The 17830-nt window shown below is 43.0% G+C and overlaps 22 non-coding genes across 22 annotated transcripts; all 22 read left to right on the top strand.

The window, feature by feature from the left end:
* The first annotated feature begins 180 nt into the window (after positions 1-180).
* Positions 181-321, top strand: LOC134593354 (U4 spliceosomal RNA). Its single transcript, XR_010089848.1, has one exon. It is a non-coding gene; the product is annotated as a U4 spliceosomal RNA (small nuclear RNA).
* Positions 322-792: 471 nt separating this feature from the next.
* On the top strand, positions 793-959 carry LOC134590782 (U1 spliceosomal RNA). The gene has a single exon (XR_010087656.1). It is a non-coding gene; the product is annotated as a U1 spliceosomal RNA (small nuclear RNA).
* An 899-nt stretch (positions 960-1858) lies between these two features.
* Positions 1859-1999, top strand: LOC134591927 (U4 spliceosomal RNA). The gene has a single exon (XR_010088625.1). It is a non-coding gene; the product is annotated as a U4 spliceosomal RNA (small nuclear RNA).
* Positions 2000-2478: 479 nt separating this feature from the next.
* LOC134590911 (U1 spliceosomal RNA) lies at positions 2479-2645 on the top strand. The gene has a single exon (XR_010087766.1). It is a non-coding gene; the product is annotated as a U1 spliceosomal RNA (small nuclear RNA).
* An 899-nt stretch (positions 2646-3544) lies between these two features.
* On the top strand, positions 3545-3685 carry LOC134592305 (U4 spliceosomal RNA). The gene has a single exon (XR_010088950.1). It is a non-coding gene; the product is annotated as a U4 spliceosomal RNA (small nuclear RNA).
* A 471-nt stretch (positions 3686-4156) lies between these two features.
* Positions 4157-4323, top strand: LOC134590405 (U1 spliceosomal RNA). Its single transcript, XR_010087334.1, has one exon. It is a non-coding gene; the product is annotated as a U1 spliceosomal RNA (small nuclear RNA).
* An 899-nt stretch (positions 4324-5222) lies between these two features.
* Positions 5223-5363, top strand: LOC134592304 (U4 spliceosomal RNA). The gene has a single exon (XR_010088949.1). It is a non-coding gene; the product is annotated as a U4 spliceosomal RNA (small nuclear RNA).
* Positions 5364-5834: 471 nt separating this feature from the next.
* LOC134590404 (U1 spliceosomal RNA) lies at positions 5835-6001 on the top strand. The gene has a single exon (XR_010087333.1). It is a non-coding gene; the product is annotated as a U1 spliceosomal RNA (small nuclear RNA).
* An 899-nt stretch (positions 6002-6900) lies between these two features.
* On the top strand, positions 6901-7041 carry LOC134592303 (U4 spliceosomal RNA). Its single transcript, XR_010088948.1, has one exon. It is a non-coding gene; the product is annotated as a U4 spliceosomal RNA (small nuclear RNA).
* Positions 7042-7512: 471 nt separating this feature from the next.
* Positions 7513-7679, top strand: LOC134590403 (U1 spliceosomal RNA). Its single transcript, XR_010087332.1, has one exon. It is a non-coding gene; the product is annotated as a U1 spliceosomal RNA (small nuclear RNA).
* An 899-nt stretch (positions 7680-8578) lies between these two features.
* On the top strand, positions 8579-8719 carry LOC134593772 (U4 spliceosomal RNA). Its single transcript, XR_010090207.1, has one exon. It is a non-coding gene; the product is annotated as a U4 spliceosomal RNA (small nuclear RNA).
* Positions 8720-9190: 471 nt separating this feature from the next.
* LOC134590402 (U1 spliceosomal RNA) lies at positions 9191-9357 on the top strand. Its single transcript, XR_010087331.1, has one exon. It is a non-coding gene; the product is annotated as a U1 spliceosomal RNA (small nuclear RNA).
* An 899-nt stretch (positions 9358-10256) lies between these two features.
* On the top strand, positions 10257-10397 carry LOC134592301 (U4 spliceosomal RNA). Its single transcript, XR_010088947.1, has one exon. It is a non-coding gene; the product is annotated as a U4 spliceosomal RNA (small nuclear RNA).
* Positions 10398-10868: 471 nt separating this feature from the next.
* LOC134590401 (U1 spliceosomal RNA) lies at positions 10869-11035 on the top strand. The gene has a single exon (XR_010087330.1). It is a non-coding gene; the product is annotated as a U1 spliceosomal RNA (small nuclear RNA).
* Positions 11036-11934: 899 nt separating this feature from the next.
* Positions 11935-12075, top strand: LOC134593847 (U4 spliceosomal RNA). The gene has a single exon (XR_010090270.1). It is a non-coding gene; the product is annotated as a U4 spliceosomal RNA (small nuclear RNA).
* Positions 12076-12552: 477 nt separating this feature from the next.
* On the top strand, positions 12553-12719 carry LOC134591478 (U1 spliceosomal RNA). The gene has a single exon (XR_010088252.1). It is a non-coding gene; the product is annotated as a U1 spliceosomal RNA (small nuclear RNA).
* An 898-nt stretch (positions 12720-13617) lies between these two features.
* On the top strand, positions 13618-13758 carry LOC134592300 (U4 spliceosomal RNA). The gene has a single exon (XR_010088946.1). It is a non-coding gene; the product is annotated as a U4 spliceosomal RNA (small nuclear RNA).
* Positions 13759-14229: 471 nt separating this feature from the next.
* LOC134589904 (U1 spliceosomal RNA) lies at positions 14230-14396 on the top strand. The gene has a single exon (XR_010086909.1). It is a non-coding gene; the product is annotated as a U1 spliceosomal RNA (small nuclear RNA).
* An 899-nt stretch (positions 14397-15295) lies between these two features.
* Positions 15296-15436, top strand: LOC134592299 (U4 spliceosomal RNA). The gene has a single exon (XR_010088945.1). It is a non-coding gene; the product is annotated as a U4 spliceosomal RNA (small nuclear RNA).
* A 477-nt stretch (positions 15437-15913) lies between these two features.
* LOC134590625 (U1 spliceosomal RNA) lies at positions 15914-16080 on the top strand. The gene has a single exon (XR_010087522.1). It is a non-coding gene; the product is annotated as a U1 spliceosomal RNA (small nuclear RNA).
* Positions 16081-16979: 899 nt separating this feature from the next.
* LOC134592298 (U4 spliceosomal RNA) lies at positions 16980-17120 on the top strand. Its single transcript, XR_010088944.1, has one exon. It is a non-coding gene; the product is annotated as a U4 spliceosomal RNA (small nuclear RNA).
* A 472-nt stretch (positions 17121-17592) lies between these two features.
* LOC134591265 (U1 spliceosomal RNA) lies at positions 17593-17759 on the top strand. Its single transcript, XR_010088067.1, has one exon. It is a non-coding gene; the product is annotated as a U1 spliceosomal RNA (small nuclear RNA).
* Positions 17760-17830: the final 71 nt, after the last annotated feature.

Raw genomic sequence — 17830 nt, 5'->3', positions numbered from 1 at the left:
CATATAAGAAGACCGAGGAATTTGTTGGGGTTTAAGCTTCCCTGTAGGAGGAAGCGGGCCTAATTAGAATATTGCCTCCCACAATCCTTTGCAATGGCTTATGGTCATGAACTTTTTCTCACCGCTGTCTTAAAGTGTCCTTACGTGGTAGCTCTTAAAAGATGGCCCACTTGAACAGTTAACTTTGGGCAGTGGCAGTATCGTAGCCCATGAGGTCAATCCGAGGCGTGATTATTGCTAATTGAAAACTTTACCCAATACCCCGCCATGATGACTTGAAATACAGTCAGCATTGGCAATTTTTGACAGGCTCTAAGGAGACTGAAAGATTGGTTTAATAAAAGTTTATGGCGCCCCATGTCTAGGGCGTGTCTTACGTGACTCCTGTTTCTTCCTGAGCTCTGTTGCACCATTGCTTCCGCTGGCTTCTTAGCATTTCCCTTTTACCTTTCTCTCCCACTGAATTCACTTGTTTCCGGCAGCACACTATTCTCACTCCATGCTACGAATTCCCATCCTTCGGCTCATTGGCCTAGCATTTGCCTTTATGCAAATTGCTCCTTCGCACCCTGAATCCAGCTCAATTATTCACACCTAACCACCTGAAGGCACTAAAATTACTGGTAGCTAAGGAAAACAACGATCAGCCACGAGGTTTGGTAATCTTTTGTAGCCTTCTATCATTTGGATTATTTATTTGCTTTTTTTTTTTTTTAACTTGCTTTATTATTTCACCACAGCCTAAAGGAAAGGCTTCCCAGCGGGCGTGCCTTCGAATGTACCCGTCATGTCATACTTACCTGGCAGGGGAGCAATAGCCATGATCCCTAAGGTGGCTCTCCCAGAGTCAGGCTGGTTCATTGCACTCTGTACCAGTTGACCTCTGCGATTTCCTCAAATGTGGGAAACTCGACTGCATAATTTATGGTAGTGGGGGACTGCGTTCGCGCTTTCCCCTGTGTTTGCTTGTTTGACAAAAATAGAGAACTTCACCAATTCTGACGAAGGATAATTTCAGCCACGGCACCCGTCTTCTTTGGCTCTTACTTTCCACGTCAAGCAGGCAGCGACAATCATTTCCTAGGCTTGATCATTTTTATTATCTATGTTTTCTGGAGACCAGTTTTAAGCCAGAATTTCACTTTTTATTTTAACTTTTCAGCTTTTTTTTCTACATTTTTTTATCCTGACTTCTTTTGATTTATTGTATGCTTCAATGCAATGGAAGAAATAAAGAATTGGAGACCTATATTACGTCTTCCAACAGAACGTAACGTTTGATTGAATTTCTGGGAAAAAAAGATTTTCTGGATCAAGGCAGTGAATTGCCGCTTGAGACAATCAGACCAAACCTTAGGAATAGCTGGGTGGTCGCTAGCACTTACTAATGAACACCATGGAATTTTGAAAAAGCCACCACAAATGTTCTTTCAGCCCTGTTGAGTGTGGATGAAGAGAAGACAGGTGCTAGGCAAGGGTCATTCCTATCGATGGAGTCATGAAATGTGTGACTTTGGGGACGAACGTAGACCAGCGGATTGTGTACTCTGCCTAATGGCTGCTGTAGTAGAATCTTGGCAAAACCGTTTCCAAAGAGAGAAAAAAAATTGTACAAGGTTTGCTGCAAGATATGGTTGCCCTCACTCTCTGTTATAGGTTTGGAACCATTCCAAGATGCCATATAAGAAGACCGAGGAATTTGTTGGGGTTTAAGCTTCCCTGTAGGAGGAAGCGGGCCTAATTAGAATATTGCCTCCCACAATCCTTTGCAATGGCTTATGGTCATGAACTTTTTCTCACCGCTGTCTTAAAGTGTCCTTACGTGGTAGCTCTTAAAAGCTGGCCCACTTGAACAGTTATCTTTGCGCAGTGGCAGTATCGTAGCCCATGAGGTCAATCCGAGGCGTGATTATTGCTAATTGAAAACTTTACCCAATACCCCGCCATGATGACTTGAAATACAGTCAGCATTGGCAATTTTTGACAGGCTCTAAGGAGACTGAAAGATTGGTTTAAAAAAAGTTTATGGCGCCCCATGTCTAGGGCGTGTCTTACGTGACTCCCGTTTCTTCCTGAGCTCTGTTGCACCATTCCTTCCGCTGGCTTCCTTGCATTTCCCTTTTACCTTTCTCTCCCACTGAATCCACTTGTTTCCGGCAGCACACTATTCTCACTACATGCTACGAATTCCCATCCTTCGGCTCATTGGCCTAGCATTTGCCTTTATGCAAATTGCTCCTTCGCACCCTGAATCCAGCTCAATTATTCACACCTAACCACCTGAAGGCACTAAAATTACTGGTAGCTAAGGAAAACAACGATCAGCCACGAGGTTTGGTAATCTTTTGTAGCCTTCTATCATTTGGATTATTTATTTGCTCTTCTTTTTTTTTTTTTTTTTAACTTGCTTTATTATTTCACCACAGCCTAAAGGAAAGGCTTCCCAGCGGGCGTGCCTTTGAATGTACCCGTCATGTCATACTTACCTGGCAGGGGAGCAATAGCCATGATCCCTAAGGTGGCTCTCCCAGAGTGAGGCTGGTTCATTGCACTCCGTACCAGTTGACCTCTGCGATTTCCTCAAATGTGGGAAACTCAACTGCATAATTTATGGTAGTGGGGGACTGCGTTCGCGCTTTCCCCTGTGTTTGCTTGTTTGACAAAAATAGAGAACTTCACCAATTCTGACGAAGGATAATTTCAGCCACGGCACCCGTCTTCTTTGGCTCTTACTTTCCGCATCAAGCAGGCAGCGACAATCATTTCCTAGGCTTGATCATTTTTATTATCTATGTTTTCTGGAGACCAGTTTTAAGCCAGAATTTCACTTTTTATTTTAACTTTTCAGCTTTTTTTTCATCATTTTTTTATCCTGACTTCTTTCGATTTATTGTATGCTTCAATGCAATGGAAGAAATAAAGAATTGGAGACCTATATTACGTCTTCCAACAGAACGTAACGTTTAATTGAATTTCTGGGAAAAAAAGATTTTCTGGATCAAGGCAGTGAATTGCCGCTTGAGACAATCAGACCAAACCTTAGGAATAGCTGGGTGGTCGCTAGCACTTACTAATGAACACCATGGAATTTTGAAAAAGCCACCACAAATGTTCTTTCAGCCCTGTTGAGTGTGGATGAAGAGAAGACAGGTGCTAGGCAAGGGTCATTCCTATCGATGGAGTCATGAAATGTGTGACTTTGGGGACGAACGTAGACCAGCGGATTGTGTACTCTGCCTAATGGCTGCTGTAGTAGAATCTTGGCAAAACTGTTTCCAAAGAGAGAAAAAAAATTGTACAAGGTTTGCTGCAAGATATGGTTGCCCTCACTCTCTGTTATAGGTTTGGAACCATTCCAAGATGCCATATAAGAAGACCGAGGAATTTGTTGGGGTTTAAGCTTCCCTGTAGGAGGAAGCGGGCCTAATTAGAATATTGCCTCCCATAATCCTTTGCAATGGCTTATGGTCATGAACTTTTTCTCACCGCTGTCTTAAAGTGTCCTTACGTGGTAGCTCTTAAAAGCTGGCCCACTTGAACAGCTAGCTTTGCGCAGTGGCAGTATCGTAGCCCATGAGGTCAATCCGAGGCGTGATTATTGCTAATTGAAAACTTTACCCAATACCCCGCCATGATGACTTGAAATACAGTCAGCATTGGCAATTTTTGACAGGCTCTAAGGAGACTGAAAGATTGGTTTAAAAAAAGTTTATGGCGCCCCATGTCTAGGGCGTGTCTTACGTGACTCCCGTTTCTTCCTGAGCTCTGTTGCACCATTCCTTCCGCTGGCTTCCTTGCATTTCCCTTTTACCTTTCTCTCCCACTGAATTCACTTGTTTCCGGCAGCACACTATTCTCACTACATGCTACGAATTCCCATCCTTCGGCTCATTGGCCTAGCATTTGCCTTCATGCAAATTGCTCCTTCGCACCCTGAATCCAGCTCAATTATTCACACCTAACCACCTGAAGGCACTAAAATTACTGGTAGCTAAGGAAAACAACGATCAGCCACGAGGTTTGGTAATCTTTTGTAGCCTTCTATCATTTGGATTATTTATTTGCTTTTTTTTTTTTTTAACTTGCTTTATTATTTCACCACAGCCTAAAGGAAAGGCTTCCCAGCGGGCGTGCCTTTGAATGTACCCGTCATGTCATACTTACCTGGCAGAGGAGCAATAGCCATGATCCCTAAGGTGGCTCTCCCAGAGTGAGGCTGGTTCATTGCACTCCGTACCAGTTGACCTCTGCGATTTCCTCAAATGTGGGAAACTCGACTGCATAATTTATGGTAGTGGGGGACTGCGTTCGCGCTTTCCCCTGTGTTTGCTTGTTTGACAAAAATAGAGAACTTCACCAATTCTGACGAAGGATAATTTCAGCCACGGCACCCGTCTTCTTTGGCTCTTACTTTCCACATCAAGCAGGCAGCGACAATCATTTCCTAGGCTTGATCATTTTTATTATCTATGTTTTCTGGAGACCAGTTTTAAGCCAGAATTTCACTTTTTATTTTAACGTTTCAGCTTTTTTTTCATCATTTTTTTATCCTGACTTCTTTTGATTTATTGTATGCTTCAATGCAATGGAAGAAATAAAGAATTGGAGACCTATATTACGTCTTCCAACAGAACGTAACGTTTGATTGAATTTCTGGGAAACAAAGATTTTCTGGATCAAGGCAGTGAATTGCCGCTTGAGACAATCAGACCAAACCTTAGGAATAGCTGGGTGGTCGCTAGCACTTACTAATGAACACCATGGAATTTTGAAAAAGCCACCACAAATGTTCTTTCAGCCCTGTTGAGTGTGGATGAAGAGAAGACAGGTGCTAGGCAAGGGTCATTCCTATCGATGGAGTCATGAAATGTGTGACTTTGGGGACGAACGTAGACCAGCGGATTGTGTACTCTGCCTAATGGCTGCTGTAGTAGAATCTTGGCAAAACCGTTTCCAAAGAGAGAAAAAAAATTGTACAAGGTTTGCTGCAAGATATGGTTGCCCTCACTCTCTGTTATAGGTTTGGAACCATTCCAAGATGCCATATAAGAAGACCGAGGAATTTGTTGGGGTTTAAGCTTCCCTGTAGGAGGAAGCGGGCCTAATTAGAATATTGCCTCCCATAATCCTTTGCAATGGCTTATGGTCATGAACTTTTTCTCACCGCTGTCTTAAAGTGTCCTTACGTGGTAGCTCTTAAAAGCTGGCCCACTTGAACAGCTAGCTTTGCGCAGTGGCAGTATCGTAGCCCATGAGGTCAATCCGAGGCGTGATTATTGCTAATTGAAAACTTTACCCAATACCCCGCCATGATGACTTGAAATACAGTCAGCATTGGCAATTTTTGACAGGCTCTAAGGAGACTGAAAGATTGGTTTAATAAAAGTTTATGGCGCCCCATGTCTAGGGCGTGTCTTACGTGACTCCCGTTTCTTCCTGAGCTCTGTTGCACCATTCCTTCCGCTGGCTTCTTAGCATTTCCCTTTTACCTTTCTCTCCCACTGAATTCACTTGTTTCCGGCAGCACACTATTCTCACTACATGCTACGAATTCCCATCCTTCGGCTCATTGGCCTAGCATTTGCCTTTATGCAAATTGCTCCTTCGCACCCTGAATCCAGCTCAATTATTCACACCTAACCACCTGAAGGCACTAAAATTACTGGTAGCTAAGGAAAACAACGATCAGCCACGAGGTTTGGTAATCTTTTGTAGCCTTCTATCATTTGGATTATTTATTTGCTTTTTTTTTTTTTTAACTTGCTTTATTATTTCACCACAGCCTAAAGGAAAGGCTTCCCAGCGGGCGTGCCTTTGAATGTACCCGTCATGTCATACTTACCTGGCAGAGGAGCAATAGCCATGATCCCTAAGGTGGCTCTCCCAGAGTGAGGCTGGTTCATTGCACTCCGTACCAGTTGACCTCTGCGATTTCCTCAAATGTGGGAAACTCGACTGCATAATTTATGGTAGTGGGGGACTGCGTTCGCGCTTTCCCCTGTGTTTGCTTGTTTGACAAAAATAGAGAACTTCACCAATTCTGACGAAGGATAATTTCAGCCACGGCACCCGTCTTCTTTGGCTCTTACTTTCCACATCAAGCAGGCAGCGACAATCATTTCCTAGGCTTGATCATTTTTATTATCTATGTTTTCTGGAGACCAGTTTTAAGCCAGAATTTCACTTTTTATTTTAACGTTTCAGCTTTTTTTTCATCATTTTTTTATCCTGACTTCTTTTGATTTATTGTATGCTTCAATGCAATGGAAGAAATAAAGAATTGGAGACCTATATTACGTCTTCCAACAGAACGTAACGTTTGATTGAATTTCTGGGAAACAAAGATTTTCTGGATCAAGGCAGTGAATTGCCGCTTGAGACAATCAGACCAAACCTTAGGAATAGCTGGGTGGTCGCTAGCACTTACTAATGAACACCATGGAATTTTGAAAAAGCCACCACAAATGTTCTTTCAGCCCTGTTGAGTGTGGATGAAGAGAAGACAGGTGCTAGGCAAGGGTCATTCCTATCGATGGAGTCATGAAATGTGTGACTTTGGGGACGAACGTAGACCAGCGGATTGTGTACTCTGCCTAATGGCTGCTGTAGTAGAATCTTGGCAAAACCGTTTCCAAAGAGAGAAAAAAAATTGTACAAGGTTTGCTGCAAGATATGGTTGCCCTCACTCTCTGTTATAGGTTTGGAACCATTCCAAGATGCCATATAAGAAGACCGAGGAATTTGTTGGGGTTTAAGCTTCCCTGTAGGAGGAAGCGGGCCTAATTAGAATATTGCCTCCCATAATCCTTTGCAATGGCTTATGGTCATGAACTTTTTCTCACCGCTGTCTTAAAGTGTCCTTACGTGGTAGCTCTTAAAAGCTGGCCCACTTGAACAGCTAGCTTTGCGCAGTGGCAGTATCGTAGCCCATGAGGTCAATCCGAGGCGTGATTATTGCTAATTGAAAACTTTACCCAATACCCCGCCATGATGACTTGAAATACAGTCAGCATTGGCAATTTTTGACAGGCTCTAAGGAGACTGAAAGATTGGTTTAATAAAAGTTTATGGCGCCCCATGTCTAGGGCGTGTCTTACGTGACTCCCGTTTCTTCCTGAGCTCTGTTGCACCATTCCTTCCGCTGGCTTCTTAGCATTTCCCTTTTACCTTTCTCTCCCACTGAATTCACTTGTTTCCGGCAGCACACTATTCTCACTACATGCTACGAATTCCCATCCTTCGGCTCATTGGCCTAGCATTTGCCTTTATGCAAATTGCTCCTTCGCACCCTGAATCCAGCTCAATTATTCACACCTAACCACCTGAAGGCACTAAAATTACTGGTAGCTAAGGAAAACAACGATCAGCCACGAGGTTTGGTAATCTTTTGTAGCCTTCTATCATTTGGATTATTTATTTGCTTTTTTTTTTTTTTAACTTGCTTTATTATTTCACCACAGCCTAAAGGAAAGGCTTCCCAGCGGGCGTGCCTTTGAATGTACCCGTCATGTCATACTTACCTGGCAGAGGAGCAATAGCCATGATCCCTAAGGTGGCTCTCCCAGAGTGAGGCTGGTTCATTGCACTCCGTACCAGTTGACCTCTGCGATTTCCTCAAATGTGGGAAACTCGACTGCATAATTTATGGTAGTGGGGGACTGCGTTCGCGCTTTCCCCTGTGTTTGCTTGTTTGACAAAAATAGAGAACTTCACCAATTCTGACGAAGGATAATTTCAGCCACGGCACCCGTCTTCTTTGGCTCTTACTTTCCACATCAAGCAGGCAGCGACAATCATTTCCTAGGCTTGATCATTTTTATTATCTATGTTTTCTGGAGACCAGTTTTAAGCCAGAATTTCACTTTTTATTTTAACTTTTCAGCTTTTTTTTCATCATTTTTTTATCCTGACTTCTTTTGATTTATTGTATGCTTCAATGCAATGGAAGAAATAAAGAATTGGAGACCTATATTACGTCTTCCAACAGAACGTAACGTTTGATTGAATTTCTGGGAAAAAAAGATTTTCTGGATCAAGGCAGTGAATTGCCGCTTGAGACAATCAGACCAAACCTTAGGAATAGCTGGGTGGTCGCTAGCACTTACTAATGAACACCATGGAATTTTGAAAAAGCCACCACAAATGTTCTTTCAGCCCTGTTGAGTGTGGATGAAGAGAAGACAGGTGCTAGGCAAGGGTCATTCCTATCGATGAAGTCATGAAATGTGTGACTTTGGGGACGAACGTAGACCAGCGGATTGTGTACTCTGCCTAATGGCTGCTGTAGTAGAATCTTGGCAAAACCGTTTCCAAAGAGAGAAAAAAAATTGTACAAGGTTTGCTGCAAGATATGGTTGCCCTCACTCTCTGTTATAGGTTTGGAACCATTCCAAGATGCCATATAAGAAGACCGAGGAATTTGTTGGGGTTTAAGCTTCCCTGTAGGAGGAAGCGGGCCTAATTAGAATATTGCCTCCCACAATCCTTTGCAATGGCTTATAGTCATGAACTTTTTCTCACCGCTGTCTTAAAGTGTCCTTACGTGGTAGCTCTTAAAAGCTGGCCCACTTGAACAGTTAACTTTGCGCAGTGGCAGTATCGTAGCCCATGAGGTCAATCAGAGGCGTGATTATTGCTAATTGAAAACTTTACCCAATACCCCGCCATGATGACTTGAAATACAGTCAGCATTGGCAATTTTTGACAGGCTCTAAGGAGACTGAAAGATTGGTTTAAAAAAAGTTTATGGCGCCCCATGTCTAGGGCGTGTCTTACGTGACTCCCGTTTCTTCCTGAGCTCTGTTGCACCATTCCTTCCGCTGGCTTCCTTGCATTTCCCTTTTACCTTTCTCTCCCACTGAATTCACTTGTTTCCGGCAGCACACTATTCTCACTACATGCTACGAATTCCCATCCTTCGGCTCATTGGCCTAGCATTTGCCTTTATGCAAATTGCTCCTTCGCACCCTGAATCCAGCTCAATTATTCACACCTAACCACCTGAAGGCACTAAAATTACTGGTAGCTAAGGAAAACAACGATCAGCCACGAGGTTTGGTAATCTTTTGTAGCCTTCTATCATTTGGATTATTTATTTGCTTTTTTTTTTTTTTAACTTGCTTTATTATTTCACCACAGCCTAAAGGAAAGGCTTCCCAGCGGGCGTGCCTTTGAATGTACCCGTCATGTCATACTTACCTGGCAGAGGAGCAATAGCCATGATCCCTAAGGTGGCTCTCCCAGAGTGAGGCTGGTTCATTGCACTCCGTACCAGTTGACCTCTGCGATTTCCTCAAATGTGGGAAACTCGACTGCATAATTTATGGTAGTGGGGGACTGCGTTCGCGCTTTCCCCTGTGTTTGCTTGTTTGACAAAAATAGAGAACTTCACCAATTCTGACGAAGGATAATTTCAGCCACGGCACCCGTCTTCTTTGGCTCTTACTTTCCACATCAAGCAGGCAGCGACAATCATTTCCTAGGCTTGATCATTTTTATTATCTATGTTTTCTGTAGACCAGTTTTAAGCCAGAATTTCACTTTTTATTTTAACTTTTCAGCTTTTTTTTCATCATTTTTTTATCCTGACTTCTTTTGATTTATTGTATGCTTCAATGCAATGGAAGAAATAAAGAATTGGAGACCTATATTACGTCTTCCAACAGAACGTAACGTTTGATTGAATTTCTGGGAAACAAAGATTTTCTGGATCAAGGCAGTGAATTGCCGCTTGAGACAATCAGACCAAACCTTAGGAATAGCTGGGTGGTCGCTAGCACTTACTAATGAACACCATGGAATTTTGAAAAAGCCACCACAAATGTTCTTTCAGCCCTGTTGAGTGTGGATGAAGAGAAGACAGGTGCTAGGCAAGGGTCATTCCTATCGATGGAGTCATGAAATGTGTGACTTTGGGGACGAACGTAGACCAGCGGATTGTGTACTCTGCCTAATGGCTGCTGTAGTAGAATCTTGGCAAAACCGTTTCCAAAGAGAGAAAAAAAATTGTACAAGGTTTGCTGCAAGATATGGTTGCCCTCACTCTCTGTTATAGGTTTGGAACCATTCCAAGATGCCATATAAGAAGACCGAGGAATTTGTTGGGGTTTAAGCTTCCCTGTAGGAGGAAGCGGGCCTAATTAGAATATTGCCTCCCATAATCCTTTGCAATGGCTTATGGTCATGAACTTTTTCTCACCGCTGTCTTAAAGTGTCCTTACGTGGTAGCTCTTAAAAGCTGGCCCACTTGAACAGCTAGCTTTGCGCAGTGGCAGTATCGTAGCCCATGAGGTCAATCCGAGGCGTGATTATTGCTAATTGAAAACTTTACCCAATACCCCGCCATGATGACTTGAAATACAGTCAGCATTGGCAATTTTTGACAGGCTCTAAGGAGACTGAAAGATTGGTTTAATAAAAGTTTATGGCGCCCCATGTCTAGGGCGTGTCTTACGTGACTCCCGTTTCTTCCTGAGCTCTGTTGCACCATTCCTTCCGCTGGCTTCTTAGCATTTCCCTTTTACCTTTCTCTCCCACTGAATTCACTTGTTTCCGGCAGCACACTATTCTCACTACATGCTACGAATTCCCATCCTTCGGCTCATTGGCCTAGCATTTGCCTTTATGCAAATTGCTCCTTCGCACCCTGAATCCAGCTCAATTATTCACACCTAACCACCTGAAGGCACTAAAATTACTGGTAGCTAAGGAAAACAACGATCAGCCACGAGGTTTGGTAATCTTTTGTAGCCTTCTATCATTTGGATTATTTATTTGCTTTTTTTTTTTTTTAACTTGCTTTATTATTTCACCACAGCCTAAAGGAAAGGCTTCCCAGCGGGCGTGCCTTTGAATGTACCCGTCATGTCATACTTACCTGGCAGAGGAGCAATAGCCATGATCCCTAAGGTGGCTCTCCCAGAGTGAGGCTGGTTCATTGCACTCCGTACCAGTTGACCTCTGCGATTTCCTCAAATGTGGGAAACTCGACTGCATAATTTATGGTAGTGGGGGACTGCGTTCGCGCTTTCCCCTGTGTTTGCTTGTTTGAAAAAAATAGAGAACTTCACCAATTCTGACGAAGGATAATTTCAGCCACGGCACCCGTCTTCTTTGGCTCTTACTTTCCACATCAAGCAGGCAGCGACAATCATTTCCTAGGCTTGATCATTTTTATTATCTATGTTTTCTGGAGACCAGTTTTAAGCCAGAATTTCACTTTTTATTTTAACTTTTCAGCTTTTTTTTCATCATTTTTTTATCCTGACTTCTTTTGATTTATTGTATGCTTCAATGCAATGGAAGAAATAAAGAATTGGAGACCTATATTACGTCTTCCAACAGAACGTAACGTTTGATTGAATTTCTGGGAAACAAAGATTTTCTGGATCAAGGCAGTGAATTGCCGCTTGAGACAATCAGACCAAACCTTAGGAATAGCTGGGTGGTCGCTAGCACTTACTAATGAACACCATGGAATTTTGAAAAAGCCACCACAAATGTTCTTTCAGCCCTGTTGAGTGTGGATGAAGAGAAGACAGGTGCTAGGCAAGGGTCATTCCTATCGATGGAGTCATGAAATGTGTGACTTTGGGGACGAACGTAGACCAGCGGATTGTGTACTCTGCCTAATGGCTGCTGTAGTAGAATCTTGGCAAAACTGTTTCCAAAGAGAGAAAAAAAATTGTACAAGGTTTGCTGCAAGATATGGTTGCCCTCACTCTCTGTTATAGGTTTGGAACCATTCCAAGATGCCATATAAGAAGACCGAGGAATTTGTTGGGGTTTAAGCTTCCCTGTAGGAGGAAGCGGGCCTAATTAGAATATTGCCTCCCACAATCCTTTGCAATGGCTTATGGTCATGAACTTTTTCTCACCGCTGTCTTAAAGTGTCCTTATGTGGTAGCTCTTAAAAGCTGGCCCACTTGAACAGTTAACTTTGCGCAGTGGCAGTATCGTAGCCCATGAGGTCAATCAGAGGCGTGATTATTGCTAATTGAAAACTTTACCCACTACCCCGCCATGATGACTTGAAATACAGTCAGCATTGGCAATTTTTGACAGGCTCTAAGGAGACTGAAAGATTGGTTTAAAAAAAGTTTATGGCGCCCCATGTCTAGGGCGTGTCTTACGTGACTCCCGTTTCTTCCTGAGCTCTGTTGCACCATTCCTTCCGCTGGCTTCCTTGCATTTCCCTTTTACCTTTCTCTCCCACTGAATCCACTTGTTTCCGGCAGCACACTATTCTCACTACATGCTATGAATTCCCATCCTTCGGCTCATTGGCCTAGCATTTGCCTTTATGTAAATTGCTCCTTCGCACCCTGAATCCAGCTCAATTATTCACACCTAACCACCTGAAGGCACTAAAATTACTGGTAGCTAAGGAAAACAACGATCAGCCACGAGGTTTGGTAATCTTTTGTAGCCTTCTATCATTTGGATTATTTATTTGCTCTTCTTTTTTTTTTTTTTTAACTTGCTTTATTATTTCACCACAGCCTAAAGGAAAGGCTTCCCAGCGGGCGTGCCTTTGAATGTACCCGTCATGTCATACTTACCTGGCAGGGGAGCAATAGCCATGATTCCTAAGGTGGCTCTCCCAGAGTGAGGCTGGTTTATTGCACTCCGTACCAGTTGACCTCTGCGATTTCCTCAAATGTGGGAAACTCAACTGCATAATTTATGGTAGTGGGGGACTGCGTTCGCGCTTTCCCCTGTGTTTGCTTGTTTGACAAAATAGAGAACTTCACCAATTCTGACGAAGGATAATTTCAGCCACGGCACCTATCTTCTTTGGCTCTTACTTTCCACATCAAGCAGGCAGCGACAATCATTTCCTAGGCTTGATCATTTTTATTATCTATGTTTTCTGGAGACCAGTTTTAAGCCAGAATTTCACTTTTTATTTTAACTTTTCTGCTTTTTTTTCATCATTTTTTTATCCTGACTTCTTTTGATTTATTGTATGCTTCAATGCAATGGAAGAAATAAAGAATTGGAGACCTATATTACGTCTTCCAACAGAACGTAACGTTTGATTGAATTTCTGGGAAAAAAAGATTTTCTGGATCAAGGCAGTGAATTGCCGCTTGAGACAATCAGACCAAACCTTAGGAATAGCTGGGTGGTCGCTAGCACTTACTAATTAACACCATGGAATTTTGAAAAAGCCACCACAAATGTTCTTTCAGCCCTGTTGAGTGTGGATGAAGAGAAGACAGGTGCTAGGCAAGGGTCATTCCTATCGATGGAGTCATGAAATGTGTGACTTTGGGGACGAACGTAGACCAGCGGATTGTGTACTCTGCCTAATGGCTGCTGTAGTAGAATCTTGGCAAAACTGTTTCCAAAGTGAGAAAAAAAATTGTACAAGGTTTGCTGCAAGATATGGTTGCCCTCACTCTCTGTTATAGGTTTGGAACCATTCCAAGATGCCATATAAGAAGACCGAGGAATTTGTTGGGGTTTAAGCTTCCCTGTAGGAGGAAGCGGGCCTAATTAGAATATTGCCTCCCATAATCCTTTGCAATGGCTTATGGTCATGAACTTTTTCTCACCGCTGTCTTAAAGTGTCCTTACGTGGTAGCTCTTAAAAGCTGGCCCACTTGAACAGCTAGCTTTGCGCAGTGGCAGTATCGTAGCCCATGAGGTCAATCCGAGGCGTGATTATTGCTAATTGAAAACTTTACCCAATACCCCGCCATGATGACTTGAAATACAGTCAGCATTGGCAATTTTTGACAGGCTCTAAGGAGACTGAAAGATTGGTTTAATAAAAGTTTATGGCGCCCCATGTCTAGGGCGTGTCTTACGTGACTCCCGTTTCTTCCTGAGCTCTGTTGCACCATTCCTTCCGCGGGCTTCTTAGCATTTCCCTTTTACCTTTCTCTCCCACTGAATTCACTTGTTTCCGGCAGCACACTATTCTCACTACATGCTACGAATTCCCATCCTTCGGCTCATTGGCCTAGCATTTGCCTTTATGCAAATTGCTCCTTCGCACCCTGAATCCAGCTCAATTATTCACACCTAACCACCTGAAGGCACTAAAATTACTGGTAGCTAAGGAAAACAACGATCAGCCACGAGGTTTGGTAATCTTTTGTAGCCTTCTATCATTTGGATTATTTATTTGCTTTTTTTTTTTTTTTACTTGCTTTATTATTTCACCATAGCCTAAAGGAAAGGCTTCCCAGCGGGCGTGCCTTTGAATGTACCCGTCATGTCATACTTACCTGGCAGGGGAGCAATAGCCATGATCCCTAAGGTGGCTCTCCCAGAGTGAGGCTGGTTCATTGCACTCCGTACCAGTTGACCTCTGCGATTTCCTCAAATGTGGGAAACTCGACTGCATAATTTATGGTAGTGGGGGACTGCGTTCGCGCTTTCCCCTGTGTTTGCTTGTTTGACAAAAATAGAGAACTTCACCAATTCTGATGAAGGATAATTTCAGCCACGGCACCCGTCTTCTTTGGCTCTTACTTTCCGCATCAAGCAGGCAGCGACAATCATTTCCTAGGCTTGATCATTTTTATTATCTATGTTTTCTGGACACCAGTTTTAAGCCAGAATTTCACTTTTTATTTTAACTTTTCAGCTTTTTTTTCATCATTTTTTTATCCTGACTTCTTTTGATTTATTGTATGCTTCAATGCAATGGAAGAAATAAAGAATTGGAGACCTATATTACGTCTTCCAACAGAACGTAACGTTTGATTGAATTTCTGGGAAAAAAAGATTTTCTGGATCAAGGCAGTGAATTGCCGCTTGAGACAATCAGACCAAACCTTAGGAATAGCTGGGTGGTCGCTAGCACTTACTAATGAACACCATGGAATTTTGAAAAAGCCACCACAAATGTTCTTTCAGCCCTGTTGAGTGTGGATGAAGAGAAGACAGGTGCTAGGCAAGGGTCATTCCTATCGATGGAGTCATGAAATGTGTGACTTTGGGGACGAACGTAGACCAGCGGATTGTGTACTCTGCCTAATGGCTGCTGTAGTAGAATCTTGGCAAAACTGTTTCCAAAGAGAGAAAAAAAATTGTACAAGGTTTGCTGCAAGATATGGTTGCCCTCACTCTCTGTTATAGGTTTGGAACCATTCCAAGATGCCATATAAGAAGACCGAGGAATTTGTTGGGGTTTAAGCTTCCCTGTAGGAGGAAGCGGGCCTAATTAGAATATTGCCTCCCATAATCCTTTGCAATGGCTTATGGTCATGAACTTTTTCTCACCGCTGTCTTAAAGTGTCCTTACGTGGTAGCTCTTAAAAGCTGGCCCACTTGAACAGCTAGCTTTGCGCAGTGGCAGTATCGTAGCCCATGAGGTCAATCCGAGGCGTGATTATTGCTAATTGAAAACTTTACCCAATACCCCGCCATGATGACTTGAAATACAGTCAGCATTGGCAATTTTTGACAGGCTCTAAGGAGACTGAAAGATTGGTTTAATAAAAGTTTATGGCGCCCCATGTCTAGGGCGTGTCTTACGTGACTCCCGTTTCTTCCTGAGCTCTGTTGCACCATTCCTTCCGCTGGCTTCTTAGCATTTCCCTTTTACCTTTCTCTCCCACTGAATTCACTTGTTTCCGGCAGCACACTATTCTCACTACATGCTACGAATTCCCATCCTTCGGCTCATTGGCCTAGCATTTGCCTTTATGCAAATTGCTCCTTCGCACCCTGAATCCAGCTCAATTATTCACACCTAACCACCTGAAGGCACTAAAATTACTGGTAGCTAAGGAAAACAACGATCAGCCACGAGGTTTGGTAATCTTTTGTAGCCTTCTATCATTTGGATTATTTATTTGCTTTTTTTTTTTTTTTTTTTTAACTTGCTTTATTATTTCACCACAGCCTAAAGGAAAGGCTTCCCAGCGGGCGTGCCTTTGAATGTACCCGTCATGTCATACCTACCTGGCAGGGGAGCAATAGCCATGATCCCTAAGATGGCTCTCCCAGAGTGAGGCTGGTTCATTGCACTCCGTACCAGTTGACCTCTGCGATTTCCTCAAATGTGGGAAACTCGACTGCATAATTTATGGTAGTAGGGGACTGCGTTCGCGCTTTCCCCTGTGTTTGCTTGTTTGACAAAAATAGAGAACTTCACCAATTCTGACGAAGGATAATTTCAGCCACGGCACCCGTCTTCTTTGGCTCTTACTTTCCACATCAAGCAGGCAGCGACAATCATTTCCTAGGCTTGATCATTTTTATTATCTATGTTTTCTGGAGACCAGTTTTAAGCCAGAATTTCACTTTTTATTTTAACTTTTCAGCTTTTTTTTCATCATTTTTTTATCCTGACTTCTTTTGATTTATTGTATGCTTCAATGCAATGGAAGAAATAAAGAATTGGAGACCTATATTACGTCTTCCAACAGAACGTAACGTTTGATTGAATTTCTGGGAAAAAAAGATTTTCTGGATCAAGGCAGTGAATTGCCGCTTGAGACAATCAGACCAAACCTTAGGAATAGCTGGGTGGTCGCTAGCACTTACTAATGAACACCATGGAATTTTGAAAAAGCCACCACAAATGTTCTTTCAGCCCTGTTGAGTGTGGATGAAGAGAAGACAGGTGCTAGGCAAGGGTCATTCCTATCGATGGAGTCATGAAATGTGTGACTTTGGGGACGAACGTAGACCAGCGGATTGTGTACTCTGCCTAATGGCTGCTGTAGTAGAATCTTGGCAAAACCGTTTCCAAAGAGAGAAAAAAAATTGTACAAGGTTTGCTGCAAGATATGGTTGCCCTCACTCTCTGTTATAGGTTTGGAACCATTCCAAGATGCCATATAAGAAGACCGAGGAATTTGTTGGGGTTTAAGCTTCCCTGTAGGAGGAAGCGGGCCTAATTAGAATATTGCCTCCCATAATCCTTTGCAATGGCTTATGGTCATGAACTTTTTCTCACCGCTGTCTTAAAGTGTCCTTACGTGGTAGCTCTTAAAAGCTGGCCAACTTGAACAGCTAGCTTTGCGCAGTGGCAGTATCGTAGCCCATGAGGTCAATCCGAGGCGTGATTATTGCTAATTGAAAACTTTACCCAATACCCCGCCATGATGACTTGAAATACAGTCAGCATTGGCAATTTTTGACAGGCTCTAAGGAGACTGAAAGATTGGTTTAATAAAAGTTTATGGCGCCCCATGTCTAGGGCGTGTCTTACGTGACTCCCGTTTCTTCCTGAGCTCTGTTGCACCATTCCTTCCGCTGGCTTCTTAGCATTTCCCTTTTACCTTTCTCTCCCACTGAATTCACTTGTTTCCGGCAGCACACTATTCTCACTACATGCTACGAATTCCCATCCTTCGGCTCATTGGCCTAGCATTTGCCTTTATGCAAATTGCTCCTTCGCACCCTGAATCCAGCTCAATTATTCACACCTAACCACCTGAAGGCACTAAAATTACTGGTAGCTAAGGAAAACAACGATCAGCCACGAGGTTTGGTAATCTTTTGTAGCCTTCTATCATTTGGATTATTTATTTGCTTTTTTTTTTTTTTAAACTTGCTTTATTATTTCACCACAGCCTAAAGGAAAGGCTTCCCAGCGGGCGTGCCTTTGAATGTACCCGTCATGTCATACTTACCTGGCAGGGGAGCAATAGCCATGATCCCTAAGGTGGCTCTCCCAGAGTGAGGCTGGTTCATTGCACTCCGTACCAGTTGACCTCTGCGATTTCCTCAAATGTGGGAAACTCAACTGCATAATTTATGGTAGTGGGGGACTGCGTTCGCGCTTTCTCCTGTGTTTGCTTGTTTGACAAAAATAGAGAACTTCACCAATTCTGACGAAGGATAATTTCAGCCACGGCACCCG

The sequence above is a fragment of the Pelobates fuscus genome, chromosome 2, assembly GCF_036172605.1.
Source record: "Pelobates fuscus isolate aPelFus1 chromosome 2, aPelFus1.pri, whole genome shotgun sequence".
NCBI lineage: Eukaryota > Metazoa > Chordata > Amphibia > Anura > Pelobatidae > Pelobates > Pelobates fuscus.
This window is presented reverse-complemented; position numbering and strand designations above follow the sequence as displayed.